A 16,100-nucleotide genomic window follows, 5' to 3' on the forward strand; every position below is an offset into this window, starting at 1 on the left:
ATTTCATATTAGTACATAGCAGATAAGGTTGTTTGGGGGGGATCACCAAAGTCAAGACAACATCATCTATGATCTATGAATATCTGCACAAACTTTGTCCCCATGCATGTGGTAGATGTAAAGATATTTCACCTGCTGGTGGTGCTTGATGAAAAGTCTGTTAGTCATGCTTTGAGAGCAAGAAATATTTGTACAAAGAATCATAGCAGTCCATCTGGACCAAAGCAGTGGACTTACCAACCGATTTGCCCCTTCTCTAGTACTGCTACACAACTGCACCATTGGCTGTAACCATATCGTTTCCTTTAGTAGAGCAAGTGGTGTGAGTCAAGCCTGTCCTCTTGAGAAAAACAACCCGACTGTTCTAATGCCTTAAAACAACCTATGTTTATGTTTACCTGACAAGGTCTCTGGAGAAAAGGCAGAAATAGTATGACGTTTATATACCGCCAGAAGACTTCAGAGGGAGGAGGATAAAAGGATCTGTAAATCAGGTGACTCTGATCTACCGTTCGTTAAATTGACTGTGAAGGGCAGCAAGGATTAGTGCGATGTAGTCACTTCTCTTAGAACATGTTAAAAGCCTGACAGGAACCCTGACTACACGAGAGAGTGTTAATAACGCCAGTGTTTGGCCTGAAGGGGTGATTATAATGATATCTGCTTTGGAGTCATTCAACTGCAGGATTTTTTTGGACGTCCAGTTCCTATTAAGCAAGCCATGATACAATAAAGGACACATCAGTGGTACCAGTATCAGTCAACGTACAGTTACAAATCATCTGGACAAAAATGAATAAAGGAATGGCGGGATTAGCATGAAAATGATGATTCACAGTCAACAGAAATCACTCAACCCAACCCAACCCAACGGTCTCCACCAGCATCATCCAAAAGTACTTTATTGATCCCAAACATATGCAACGAAACACACAGGAGCAGTGGGCTGCCACATCAGGCGCCCAGGGGGGTTAAGTGCCTTGCTCAAGGAACCTTCTGATCACAAGCAGCTTCTCCAACCTCTAGACCACGGCTGCCCCAAAGATAGTTCCCATACCAGGAGTCGAACCCAGGCCGCCTGGGTGAAAACCAGGAATCCTAACCGCTAGACCATATGGGACTGCTGAAGAAGAACATAAAGCTGTGAAGACAGCTGATTACAAACCAACAGAATTCACAACTTCAGCTGTATATGTGAGCATGTGGGCGTTGCATATCTCAGTCAAATTCTGTCCTATCAAAAGCAGTGCTGGATTAAGAAACATAGTATGTTCAAAGCCTTATAGCGCGCAAAGCTTTAGACTAATACCTGATGACACAGAGCGACACACACACACACACACACACACACACACACACACGCACACACACACAGATTGTTTATCATTTCCCTAGCTGCTCTTCCATCCCTGTCAGTCCTGTGACACAGCAGCATTCCCCATGGCAGAGCAGAGTACAGCCCACATCTCTACAAACGTACCATTCACTTTAAACACACACACCGTCTGTCTAGCTCTCAATCATGTAGGTCCCTGCAATATGTAAAACTGTGCACATACAGTGACAACGTCTACTGTCGTGATGTAACACGATGCTTAACATTCACTCACGTACTCAGCTGGCTGGGGAAGGGACAGTACCAAAGATGTTGCATGTTTTAGCCATCGTACCACCAGCCACATGTACATTACCTTACTGCTGACCATTTTACAACCTACCCTCTACCTTCCTCGCTTCCATTTAATTTGTGACTACAGTGAGTTTATAGAGACTTTAAACACGGTTGAGATACTGTAAGAAATCCTTTACAATGAACATCATAGTTTCATTTTTGAAGAACTGACCTTGTTGTTGCATGGTGAATCGTTTCACAGCATTTAGAAAACATGCAAGTATACACTTAACTATTGAATTTTAAGCATGAAAGCTGATTCTTGACCTTGGAGATCATAGTTGGATATGAATCAGTGACACCGAGGACAATGAGTTGGGATTATTTTGACTAACTGATGTCTTTCAAGTTTCATCCTTGAAGACAGAGGCTCAGCTAGATCGTTTGTACTGCTGCTCTATTGTACCTCAGAGAGAGGAACATTAGTGAACTTTGACAAATTTTTGTAATTTTCCAGTAGCAAGCCATCTTGACACGTGGAGAGCCAGAGAGTCCAAATCATTTTTATTTCACCTCCTCTCTTTGAATATACATTTGCAGACAGTTATGAGACAGGAGTCTGCGGTACAAATAAGTCTTGTGAATAAACAGTTTGAACTAATCCTTTCTTTCCCTGTTCAATAACTTTTTATTGAAGAAAATAGTCAGTGGTGAACCCAGTGGCAGGTGGGAATGAAAAGAACAGCAGAGACAATAGAGAGAACTGATTGAATAATTGTGACGGATTAGCTATTGAGTTAACGGTTAGCTTGCCAGCTACAGCAGATCACCAACTAGCCCTGCAATTGTGCATGGACAAGTGAATGTCACTGAGATGTACCTGCCGCATTACTGGGACATTTGATGAAGACATCATTAACATAATATGTTCCATGTGTGATTTTTCTGCCATGACAAGTGAAAATGAAAAAGGTTTATAGACAACAGGGTGGAGAAGTGAGGGGAATGGCCATGTTATGTATACTGAGTGGCTGATGAGGGTTTAGGAGCAGATGTGTAGGTGGGTGCAGAGGTTAGGTGATGAGGAGAGGCAGAAAGTGATAAGGCCACCTGGGGGGCATGGGGGAGGGGATGACATGAGCATTAATGACTTTAATTCAAGCAAGAGAGGTTAAAAGTGCCAAAAATAAGCAAAGTGAATCAATAAAAATCTAAAGAAAAGAAATGCGCCATCTGACAAAAACAGGCAGTGAGGCTCTCGGAAGACAGTTTAGAAACCTTTTTCCATTATTATTGTTACATTTTTCATTTCATTTTATTGTTTTTTATGTTTCATGTTTTGTGAGGGAGGAGCAGAAAAAAGGAAAGTTCCAGAATGTGAAACACTGGCTGAATAAGGTCATCCTGGGTTTGAATCCAGCCGGAGTACCTTATTGCATGGCAACTCTCTCTGACTCCACAAGTCATTCCATTTTCCCAGTGTAACACAAATATGAAGAAAGAGTCTTTCAAATGGCTAAATGAAAGTATAAATCTTGTTGCTTTCCAAGTGGAGTTGGGACTTTGTCCGGTCTCCTACATTTTTGTGGTATCAGGATTTTGTGGATACGCTGGAGCCAATCAGAACTGAGTATTCACACAGACCATATAATTTCTAATTTATCAGGCTTTCTGGCTCTAAATTAAGATTTGAGGGTAGTGGGGAAGTGCATTGTACCCTCTACTGACTGGTCGCCACAGTCCATCTGACGTTATTTTGAATTCATCCATCTATACACCGCTGAATCCTTTGCAGGGTCACGGGGGGGCTGGAGCCTATCCCAGCCATCTCTCGGGCGAAGGCAGGGGACAACCTGGGCAGGTCGCCAGCCTACCACAGGGCTACATATACAGACAAACAACCACGCACACCACTCAGTCACACCTATGGACAATTTAGAGTTATCAATTAACCTCAGCATGTTTTTGGACTGTGGGAGGAAGCCGGAGAACCCGGTGAAAACCCACGCTCCACAGGGAGAACATGCAAACTCCACACAGAAAGACCCCAGGCGGGATCGAACCGGGGATCTTCTAGCTGTGAGGCGACGCTGCTAATGTTATTTTGAATTAGTACTCGCAATTTCATACAAAACATCAAACTAGCTGAATCATTGTCATCTACTGTCTAGTTTTTAGCTGTTTTGTATAGGAAAAGTTAATGTGTAATTATCAGTTTATTATAGCTTTTTACAGAACTTTTTTTTTTCTTTTGTCACAATAATTAGTAGCCATTTAATTTTAGTAGTCGATAAATGGCTGAATAATAATTTATATTTAATATCTGGCGTCTTATTAAAAAAAGATTGAACCACTGTTTTCCCTCAGCGCCTCTTTTTATACTGAAATATTGATCTTATTTTATTAATCCACTAAGCTTATTTCTCTTCACTGTGCATTTACCCTGCCTTTCATTGTAAATAACATTTTAACGTTATGTTGACCCTGGTCTTCATCGCCACAGCAGATCAATCATGGTCAGTACCCGCTGTAATCTCAGTCTGGTTGGTCAGGACCCCTCGCTTCCCCTCACTTTTTAAGTATGACTGTTGATTGTCAGTGTTGGTCCAATACCCATAAAGCTGTTTGTTGTTAAATTTAATGGCATCTTTCTCACTTGGCCAAACAAACTAAACTAAAAAGAGTGAAGACTCCAGAGTTGTAATAAACCACTCCAAACACCTCACTCACTGGAAGGTTCCCTCCTAATGGCCTCGCATTTCTTTCCACTGTCACGCAGAGAGGAATATTTCTCCATGGATGGTTTTAATGTTAGTCTCTTCAACAGCTGGGAAAGCCGACAAGTCAATTATATTTCAAGTCACCGAAGCAGCAATTCTCTCCTGTGTGTTTGATTAACATGCCCGTCCAATCCTGCTCACATCTGAAGTTCACCACACCTCCAAGCTGCAGTCAGTCTGACACTGCACTACCTCAAAGAAAAACAGGTGAAGACAGCCGGGTGGCCATAGTTTGGCAGGGTGTGTTTTGTGTGTGTGTATTCACATCTAAATACATATAGTTCTCCCATCAAGTGAAGTCACATTCATATACACATTCCCCCTAGTTTGAAATGTGCCACTTCCCTCTCCACTGTACTTCTCGTGACCACTAACTCTACTGTTGACAGCTCCAAACAGGTGCATGATATCCCCCACCGGTTGCAGCCCCCCTGTGCAGCTGTCCCAACCAACAACTAGGAGAAGCCAACACAATGACAGGGGCAGGAACCCCTCGAGTTCATGCAGTTCATTCAAAAGATGTTTTTGTACCACTTACTCCTGTCTCCTGACTGTCATTGCTCTTTTGTGGAACAGTTTCTACTCTGACAGAGGAGCTAAATTAATGTGAATGGTGCAGCACAGATACAATAGCTTCCTTTATTTTGAACTCTCTGGCTCTCCATCCCCTCAAAGGTTGTGACTTTCAAGACAGCTTGCTATTGGTTGACTACACAAAATCACGTGTCAGAGTTCACTGTAGTTGAACATTTATGTGGATTAATATGCCATCCTAGTCATCCTGAGTTCGACTCACACAGGACTGTGTGGTAACTGTCCTTCAGAGTCAAAGTCTTAAGACCTGATTCCTAACCAATTAATTCTCACTCTCAACTTGTGACATATGGACGATCGGTCGGGACCCCTTGGCCTCACTTTTTAAGGAACTGGGTACCCTTGAGCATCATTTTTCAACATTTAGGGCTCACGGGTCAAGCCTTTGCTGGGAATTTCACCATATTATGTGTCTTTATTGTTCTTATGCTGTCACTGGTTTTAAAGCATCTTGCCAAAGGACTGCAGTTGAAAATTCAGCAAATGGTTAATGGTTAATTAATATGTAATAAATAAAGACATTTAATTAGTAACAAGAAGAACCTGGGAGTTACAGTTTTACATCAGTCATATACAGTCGTTTACACAACCAAACTGGAGTTACCACTAGTCTCTCTTTCCCCTGTACTCCACACACTTTTGAAATTGGGAATTTACATACACTTTAACCAAACACATTTAAAGTTAGTTTTTTACAATTATATCTTATTATCTACATTTAATCCTAGTAAACATTCCCTGTCACAACATTTTAATGATGTGAAATATCAGAATAATATCAGAGAGAATGCTTTACTTCAGCTTTTATTTCTTTCATCACATTCTCAGTGGGTCAGAAGTTTACCCTTAGTATTAGTATTTGTAGCATCACCTTTAAATTGTTAGTAGAAAATGGACATATGTAGTTGATTTTTATTGTTGTTGTCTTTTTAATCTTTCTATGCTGTCTGTACCAATTATATTTCCCGGTGTGGGATTTATAAAGTTATCTTATCTTATCTTAAATAAATAAAGCTGTGTAACTGTTAATGAAGAAAGATATTCTGATATCTGAGAACCTCTCACGGCCATTTTGCATGTACTTTTAACATCATCTAATCCTCTTTCATCTCCCCTTTCTCATTCTCTGTCCACTTTTTCCTTCATCTCCCACATTGCCTCTGCTTATCTCCTCCCTCCCGTCCGCTCATGTTCTCCCTCCTTCTTTTTCCATTCACATCGCAGCTATAGATACTGTAGGTGCTGGTAGGTCGCTCACAGAGATGACCGTTCCTGCAGATGCATAATTCACGGGCAGGGGTCTCTGTTCTCTCTCAGTTAGAATAAATAAATTATAAATGTCATCTTTTATTTTACACTTCCCTCCCCTTCTCTCCTCCCCCTCCTTTCCCCGTCCCATTCCCTCTGATCCCTACGTTCCTCCACCCTCCCTTGTCATCTGTGAAGGATTTCTTTACAAAGCCGAGAAGTGACAGTATGCTGCATTAGCGTTTAGTTTAAACATGCGTGCAAGGCTGAGCCGTGCCCTGTTTTAAAGATGCAATAACGCTAATCTATTCACCAGAGGCACCGGCTTACACACTCAGTCGCTCACACACGTTGTAGTCCTGGAAGCACATGCTGTACACTGCAATACACAGTCGGAGCGGTGATAAGGGTGTCTGCATGGCAGCTTCCACCAGTATGTCTTCTTGAGGGGTGATAGCAGTTGGTAGGGGAAGGGGAGATGGGTTTATTCACTGAGAATCGCTAGTCCCATGCTGCAGGTTGAGAAAGCAAGTAAAGGAAGTCTTAGTCCAACCTGATGTGGGTACATTTTAAAATCCAGCCTAGATGTCAAATGCGTTCTTCATTGCATTCGCAGTCCACCGTCTGCACAGAAATACTAAAAACCACAGAACGTCAGAAATCTCTTTCTAAAGGGAAGAATTTTGTATCTTTTGTCCTCCATGAAACCAAACTGTTCATCATTGTTGGATAGTGTCGTTGGATTGATACGCTGTTTGACTGACATGTCTGTGGATCCACTTGGTCTCAGCAGGTGAAATCTGTTCTATGTTGGGTTATGAACAAACAGCTACCAAACAGCTTCAGCTGGCTTCTGGACTTAATATAGGTGGAATTTTAAAAAGCGGCTCAACACACTCAAAAGTTGCAGAATTACTCCTTTACCCATTGCTAGTTGACGAGTTTGTCTTTCTACTTTTTCTGGTTTTATTTAATGTTACAGTGGTCACATCTTATATCTGATCTCAGTCTCTCTTTCAAACTCCACACCGACTGAACGATTCCCCTAAAATAAGAATAAGCTCACCTCGCTGTCCTGCTAGTGCTACACATGACACAGTACGAAGAACAAAATTCTAAAAGCAAAAATCTTCTCTGCATGATGTTCTCATATAGTAAAAAATAATAAATAGTGTCCCTGGATATTTATGTGGAACCTAAATGTGCGTCATAGCATCGAGCCAGACAACGGTCGAAAATGAACATGTTCACCAGGGTCTCATGTTTCCATCAGTGCCGATCAGAGCTGGAGTTGATAATTACTGCAGCATCACTTGACCTGGGAATGAATTCAGATTGTACTTGTCCCCACTGAAGACAAAAGGCTGATGTTACTGAGTGTTGGTGGTGGTTTTTTGTTTAGAGTGCAAGGGGTATTAGTGTATGACTGGTCCAGTTGTTGTCACTGGCTTACCCATTCTGTTACTGTTGACTGTTTCAGTGTGAAGTTGGGTTGATTGATTGCCATAAATACTCTGCTAGCTGAGGCAAAGAGTAATCCCCCTATCCCGACACCGTGACACCAGAAGCTGCCAAAGCAAAGTTTATGCATGCCTCCTTGTGACATGGGTGGTTCAGAAGCTGCAGGGTTACTCATTGAGCCGCTGTAAACTGCCAGCCTTGATCATCGTAGTCAATCACAACAGCATCCTGAGCTTGCAAGCTCATCAGCAAGTCAAACTGTGTTAACAGGACAATAAGTTTATACAGTTTATTCAAAAGACATATTTGTACCCTGTATACACCATGTCTCTTTTGTGGAGCAGTTTGTACTGCAGCAGAGGAGGTTAAAATAAAGATATTAATCTGTCTTTCTCTTTGAACTCTCTTACTGACATTTTAAATTATTGCTACTGAAACATTTTTCAGGGATGGAAAATTCCACATAGTGTGTAAGGAAGCCCAAAGCAGACAAGACAATGCATTTTTTACACTTATCTGCATTACTTCAGGCACAGTCTCACTTCAATCATTAACAATATACACTCATTATTGAATTGCAAGGATTCTGAATTGCAGGTGCTTTACACAACTGTGCTTTATTGTTTTTTGGAAATGAGAAAGAAGGCAAACTTACCCAAGACGTCTGTTACAAGCAGTAATTCTATTGCAGTGCAGAATTTAAAAAATCGAACAGCTACACAGTGACAGGAGTTATTTTGGGTATCCAGGGTTCTTGAAGTAAAAGTCCTGCACACTTACTGCACAGACAGTGTTATTTGACTGAAAGTTGCAGCATTTGTTGCAGCTTGGATGAACATGAAACTCTCCTTGTAGAGACATCGGTGCAAAAGATGAACAACTGAGTTAGAAAATATCTGATTCTTTGATCAAAAGTCAAAGGTTCAAGACTGTGGACATAAAAAAACCCCACAACTCCTGAAGAGCTTATCATGCAGAAACCACAAAGCTTAAAATTCTGTCACATGATGAAATGTCAAAACTTAGGCTTTGTAGAAAAAGCCAATAAAACAGTTGAGAGTCGTGCCAACTGGCCTCTTAGTGCAAAGTTTCAGATACTTGAAACAAACTAGTTTGTATAACGAGTCATCTGACTGGTAAACGTTTGTCGTTCTGCACTGCCACACTAATATCCTGCCATCATAGCCTCCTTCTGACTGTGCCTCCCTCATCTTTCTTCCCAGAATTCATGTCCTTTCAGGCTGTAGTGACAGCATGACGAGTGGTACAGGCGGGAATAAGAACGCACTCTCTCAAACCCTGCATACTTTCACGTCTCTGCACACCTGTCCTGTTGCTGCAAAGAGCGGTCATCCTTGTGTGATTGTTGTTTTAGATAGTTAAAAAGGTTGTTGGACTACTGTTGGAGTGAAATCCTCCCACACTGCACAGGAATCATACCTCCATGTGACAGAAAAGCAATAATCATGAAAACATATTGATCAGTTGTGGCCAGAGAGGGACTGTCAACATTTCACAAATGGATCAAACTGTCTGGACAAAATATGAGTCTGATGCCTGTGTGTGCCTGTGATTGTGCCTGTTTCATTGAGGGAAATGCTTGAGGTCAGGGATAAACAGAAGAAAAAGCATGCCTTTGTTGTTCCTCTTGCTGTTCTAATAACGTCTGTGACCTCCCCCCAGTCCCACCGGTCTGTTCTGCACCAGCCACGTCCACCTCTACCTCTGTTAATGCTCTTTACCTTCATCGGCCAATCAGGCGCCAGGGCTCTGCTTTGAGGAGTTAATGAATCATGATAACTGTGGTGACTCACAGATGCCTCTAGAGTTACTGTAGCAACGATACAAGCATGTGTCATCTGTAAGCACCAGTGATGTCAGTCATCAGATGCTGTTAGACAAATAGCAGCCGCTGCCTTCCTCTTCAACTGAGCTATTACGTGTGTCTGTGTGCACACTTACAGTTCACAGTATAACATACTCTAATTCTGCTGTTGGCTTTACCAAAGCAAGCAGAAAGAGATGCTTCAAAATGTGTATGTGTGTTTCAGGGGAGGGGAGATTTGTGTGTGTGTGTGTGTGTGTGTACATACATGTGAATGGTTGTTACAACCTGGCTTCATTGTTTGACTGTCTGTTGATCTAAATCTTTGTTTTGTTTATTTGATGCTGTTAAATGATTGGTCATACCCGGACTGCTTCTGAATGATAATCAAGAAGACTTTGTTTTATCGTGTGTGTGTGTGTGTGTGTGTGTGTGTGTGTGTGTGTGTGTTTCAATGACGTTCTGAGCCTCTCTAGGCACCAGTAACTGTCGTGTCACCTGCGATGCAACAGTGACCCCTACAGGAGGAAATCACCTTTAACTTGTAATTCACAGTCATGTCAGAGACTGATGAATTCAGAGTAATGATTTCTGTATGTAAATATTGTCGCTTATTTATCAGGCTACATAAGGTTAGGTTAGGTTAGCATTGCAGAATAGATTAAATTAGGCTAGATTAGATTAGATTTCCATTAAAAAAAATGTGGCTTTTAAAGTATTACAGTTGTAATATGATACATCCAGAACCGGATTAACCTGCTAGCGAGCCCAAGGGCAAGAATAAGCTTTGGCCCCCCCTGACCCCTCTTGTTCTTCACACTTTCCTATGACTTGTGTATGTATCCTGTTTCCTTTCAGTACCCATCAGGTACAGTTATCATTTTACACAACACATCAGTCTTTATATCAAATGTGAAGCCTCAAAAACCAACTAGTATGAGCATGTAGTGGAGTAAATGAGCATTCAACAGTCAGTTAAAAGTCAGATTTATTAAGGAACCTTGGAAACACAAAATAAAGATTACAGCAGTATTATTTGATACTATTCAGCCACTTCAGGCTACAGCAGAGCAAGCTGCAAACAAACACAACAGTGACTATTGTCACCTTATGAAGCCATGGTGACAAGCATGATAGCAGACAGATGAAAGTGATGAATGTAAGTCCAATAATCACTCTCTTTGTAGCTCTGTTTTGGTCTCCACCAACTCCTGAGAAGAATATTTTACTCTGTAGCTACTCAATGTTCCACTGTGCTCATCTGCTCGTCACTGACTGCGCCTGTCTTCTGTTTGGTGGTAAGCATGTAGCGAACAGTGGGCTGGTCGGAGCTGATTGATGAAAACAGCTGTTTGCTAAACCAAAACAATCAGCTGAAAGATGCTGGCATGCTCTGTAGAGTTGACAGGGACTACAGAGTTGGTGATACAGGACTGGCCACTAATAGCGACACGTTCCACATTATATGTGTTTATTTTACCGATTACTGATATAAGAATAGTGATCAGTTCAGCTTTAAAGGTATCAAAATTACATTGTGACAGAGGACTCCTCTAGAAGACAAGAGACCCTTAAACGAAGGAGCCTCTTAAGACCCTGAACATTCAAATTCATGTTGTGCTTTAGTGTTGCATATTCACAAACAAAATTGGCAATTAATCAGATCACCATAGACAAATTGCCCCATAGTAAACACGGTAGTTCACCAATTCCAGTGTTTTAAGGATCTGCCTTAGCTAACACAAATGAACACATGCAGTGGAAAGCATTGTGAGGATGAAGGTGTGTAGAGCCAGTCTGCAGAAAGGGAAGCAATCTTCTGACCCTGACTAATGATGATGGGAGCTAGGTGAGAGAAAGATCTTACAGATATTATTGCAGTGTCTTTTACTCAAGGGTTGCACAGCATTAGTGTTACTAACACTATAGCACAGGTTACAGTAATCACTGGCAGTGCTCTCTGGCTCTCCCTCTTTTGTTCTCTTGTTTAATGAGTGGAACGTTCTCTTACTTACCTCGTCATGAGTAAATCAATAGTCAGCTAAAAGACAGTCCCATTTAGCAAGGTGACTGCTAAAGGTAGCAAACTATCGATCTGCCCAAATGAGCCTTGCCAAACTTTACAAACAAAAAGGAGGGGGGAGAAGGATCTCCTTCTATACAGTTTAAACTGCAATAATAGAGATATCAAGTCAGAATGAGAATTAATTGGTCGAGTGTAGAATGGGTTGATCCACTGAGAAATGCCTGTTTCTTTACAAAGTTGGTGCTCTCAAATGAGCATGTCAAAGTCGGAGTTCATAGAAGTGGGTGTTACTTCATTATGTTCTCAGGAACAGTCTGATATGAAGAGAAATTCTTTAATTGTCAGAGTCAGATAGTGAGATTGATATCAGTTATATAACTTAACTTAGCACAGGAAAACTGATATTCAACAACTCTTTTGTCTTTATAAATTATTTCTTGTTAGCAAGCTGGCCAGTCCTTCAGGATACATCCAACATACATGCAGTCCTTCCTTGTGTCCAGCAGGTATTCATTAAGAAATTGTTCAAAGGCTAAGACAAAACAATAATCCAAATTTTAAAAACATTGAGACGTTGTGTAAAACATACAGAAACAGAATGTGATCAGTTGATAATCCTTTTTGACATACACTAAATATTATATGTTTTACCTCATCAACTTCTTTGATTTTTGTAAATATCTGCTTATTCTGAATTTAATGCAGCAACACGTTTCAAACAAGTTGGGACAGGAGCAACAAACAGGTTGATTGGTAACAGGTGATAGTGTCATGATTGGGTATAAAAGGAGCATCCTGGAAAGGCTCAGTGGTTCACAAGCGAGGATGGAGAGAGGTTCACCTCTTTGGATTGGCATGATTGGATAAAAGATGTTACTACATGGGCTCAGGAACACTTTGTAAAACCATTGTCGGCAAACACAGTTTATTTGCAGATGACTGCATTCTGTTTTTAGTAATGTTTTACAGGAAGATGAAGAAAAGAAGACAAGGAATACAAATGACAGGAGGGTCTCTGTCCTCACCAAAATTATCATTAAACCTAATTCATAGAGCACAATGTCTGAGCTGTTTTGCTTTAGGCATTAGCATGTTTACGCTGCATCGCCCAGGGCTCAAACTCACAACCTTATACGAAGGGCAAGTTATGATCTTGTTGAGCAACCAGCTGACAACGACTGCGCTAGTTAACATGAGGATAGAATTCAAAATACTGCCAAACAATGCGTTCTTGAGATCCAATTCTCAAACATATCACATTGTAATGAAATCCAAAACATTCATGAACATTTGAGAATAATTTAGCGAGAATTTGCAGTAGCTGCTTCCAGAACTCTTTACAGTAAAACATTTTGCCCAAACTGTGGGCTCAATTTTTCATAATTCCTCCCAGCTCAAAGCCAGGAAGTATGGCATTAGGTAAGCCATTGTTCCTCTAGTCAAGGGATTTTTTGGTTTGTAATTTTGATAAACCTAGTTTTGCCTTTTGATCATTGTTTTGTGTTTAGCCGAATTGTTTCCCTCATTAAGAGTGTTTTTTGATCATCACCTAAAGTTAATTACGTTTCATAGATCCTCAGCTTTTTAGGAGTGAATTATTATTTGTGCTTTTTTTTGCCTAGTGTAGTTTTCCTCCTGTCGGAGTGTTTGTTTATGTAGCCTTCGAGTTTCTCCTCCCTCGGGAGTGTTTTTTTGTTAATCTTTTCGTTTACTGTCGTTAGATCTAATTATCGTCATCCTCCATCTGGAGCGATTTTCGTTTTTCGTTTCATTGTGAGATTTCTTATGCCCTCTCCTGTTTAATTAGATAGCCCGATTTCTTTGACACTCTGTGTCTAAATAAACCTGCCTGTTGATAAATCTCTGCATCTGAGTCCTGTCTTGATTCATCTTCTCATCTGAATCATATGCTCATATACTTGGCAAACACCATTTCCCCAAAATGTCGACTGCTCCTTTAAAAGCAACAGATACTGTTTCAAAATGACATTCATATTTTGAAATCGGTAAACTGTGAAAAAGGAACAAGACTGTACCCAACATCCCTCAGTGAAAGATTATTTCCATTTCCATGGCTTTTAAATGCTAAATTGCCATTTTCAATTGACAAGTCTGCTCTCCAGGATAAAATTAGATTTGTAAGTGTTAACCACTTTACAGATCCTCAAAAGCAAAGAGTAATTGATCAAATTTATGCAGCATGTGAGTGGAACTAATAGCATTAATGAGCTCTGCTCCATTGAAGTGTCTTGCTAAGTCAAATCAGTGAGCCAACATGCACAACACAAGGACCCTGGAGCTGGCACAAAAAAAGAGAAAGCAGTCATTATTAACCTCAAGAACAACGGTTCCTGCATTGACATTTTATCCAGCCCATTCTGGATTACCAGCCGGGTAAAGCAGGTAACAGGCTTAGGGCAGCAGACCTTGAGGGGCCTTCAGGGCCCTGAATGCCCCCAGGTTAAGGAGAAATAGGCACCACTAAATTATAATGTCAGCAGAATATACTCTCTCTTTATTATTTCAGCTGATATTAACTTAGAGGTCAACATTCCTTAATAAATGCATGATTAATCAAATGATCACAAATGAGTGTGACCCTCGGCAAACAAGTGGCAGGGCAGTATTTCAGCAGAGTTGCTCTGGTTGGTATCTGGGTTTAGGCAAAATAAGATGGCAAAAAGTCTGGTGTGTGCACCTCAGCTGATGGGCATGTGTGGGGAATAGGGGGTCAGTGGGAGCCCATAGCTCATTATTGCTGTGGCTAGACTTTCATTACAGCCTGATGCATGAGTCTATATGACACATCTTCTGGTGTTTTTTTATTGCTATACCAGAAATACTTCATTTTTACTCTTTGGTGGTTCATTTCTCTCTTTCCACCTTCCTCTCTTTCTCCTTTACTTCCTCTCACCTTCCTCATCTTAAGCCACACACAGTATCTCCTCTTGCCCCTCCCAAAAAATACAATCATCCCTCCTTATCAGCACTGCCACACGTTTTCCATTTTCCCTCTCTACCTTCTCCAGCTCAGCTCTTCTCTGAAGCTGGTCTCTCAGTCAGATCTCTCCTTGAGAATACACTGGCCTCTATTTCCAATAGGGCAGATTTTAGTGACTGACTTCTGGTAAGCCTGTAGCCACTGTAGTCAAGCAATGCATGGGGTTAGAAAAAGCACATAAACACTGAGATTATTAGGGGTCAGTCATGTCCAGTTGAATCTCCAGGACAGTCCACAAAATCTTCTCCCAAGAGAAAACTGACTCATTTATGTAGGAGGTGCACCTTACTTGAAATGACCACATTAAGTTACCACATTTGCCCTCAGTGCTCTGATCTGAGATAAACTTGTTTGAGTGCAGATTCAAAGCAGCAAATTGGTCCAAGAAAGTCAAAATCATAAGCTCCAAATGTGTGTGTACATTTACGTCAAAAGCACACAGTTCCACTAAATTATTGCTCCCTTGGTGCATCATATTCATTTGCAAATGTTTGCAAAGTCAAACGACTGCACTGCAGGAGGATAGGAACAACACAGTAAGGTGACGTAAACAATACAAACATTCAACAAAAGCTCTTGCAAATATTTGAGGTAGCAAATGCAGAATCCTTTAGCTGTTTGGCCAAAAGCATAAACACATTTTGTTTTGTTTGGTTGAATGCTCTTTGTATGGAAACATTAATCCCCCGGGGTTCCTCAGAGTAACGTCACAGCAGGCTGAGAAGCGCCGTTTCACTGTCCTCTCTGGTTGAAAATGTCTAGATGAGAAGTTGAACAGTGTAGGTAAGGTGTTCATGGTGGATTATGAACCACAATGCTTCTCTGTAATGATAGTCTTTATATGTGTCTCTGAACTGAACCAAACAGGTGTCCAGTTCACCTGGAAGGGTCACTAACACCGTGCTAGTCATCCTCTGTCATGCACACAGGGAATTGTATGTTATGTGTAGGCTAGTGCTGATGTGTAGCGTGCAAATCACGCATGCATTACATGAACTGGATAACAGACTCCGAAATGGTGGCCATTCACTTGAATGAACATTGCTCTCTCAGCCAAAAGAGTTCTCTGGCTTCCAGGTTTACTTCCACTTCCTGCTGCACATGCTTGTTGGTATTTCTGTCTCCAAAAAAGGGAGTTTCTTTGTTGCAGCACTGCCAGGGGGCCACTGAATCACTTGGGCAACAAGGTTCCAGCTCTCTTAATTCATGCATAGTGCAAATTTGTCACCTTCACAGGCAGCGGGTTTTCCATTTGGCTGTCCATCATCCATTAGCTGCTCAAACGAGCCCCCAGTGTTGTAGCTTTTAACTCTACAGGGTGATTCGAGCTAAATGCTAACAACAGCATGCTAACATGTTCACACTGACAATGCCAACAATTCGATGTTTGCCATCTTACTATCTTAGCATATTAGCATGCCAATGTTTGCGAATTAGCTAGCTAGCCCGGCCCATCCTGTTTGTGTGAATATTAAGCTTGGACGTGTATGTGAATTTGCTACATTTCACAAGCTCTCTAAGCTTTTTTTGTCTAATACATAAACCAAATAAAC

The 16,100-nt window shown here is 41.1% G+C and overlaps 1 non-coding gene across 1 annotated transcript; it reads right to left on the minus strand.

Annotated features, from left to right (window-relative positions):
• Nucleotides 1-1,048: 1,048 nt before the first annotated feature.
• Nucleotides 1,049-1,120, minus strand: trnae-uuc. The gene has a single exon. It is a non-coding gene; the product is annotated as a tRNA-Glu (tRNA).
• Between the last annotated feature and the right edge of the window lie 14,980 nt (nt 1,121-16,100).

Source organism: Chelmon rostratus, chromosome 9, assembly GCF_017976325.1.
Source record: "Chelmon rostratus isolate fCheRos1 chromosome 9, fCheRos1.pri, whole genome shotgun sequence".
Taxonomy (NCBI): domain Eukaryota; kingdom Metazoa; phylum Chordata; class Actinopteri; order Chaetodontiformes; family Chaetodontidae; genus Chelmon; species Chelmon rostratus.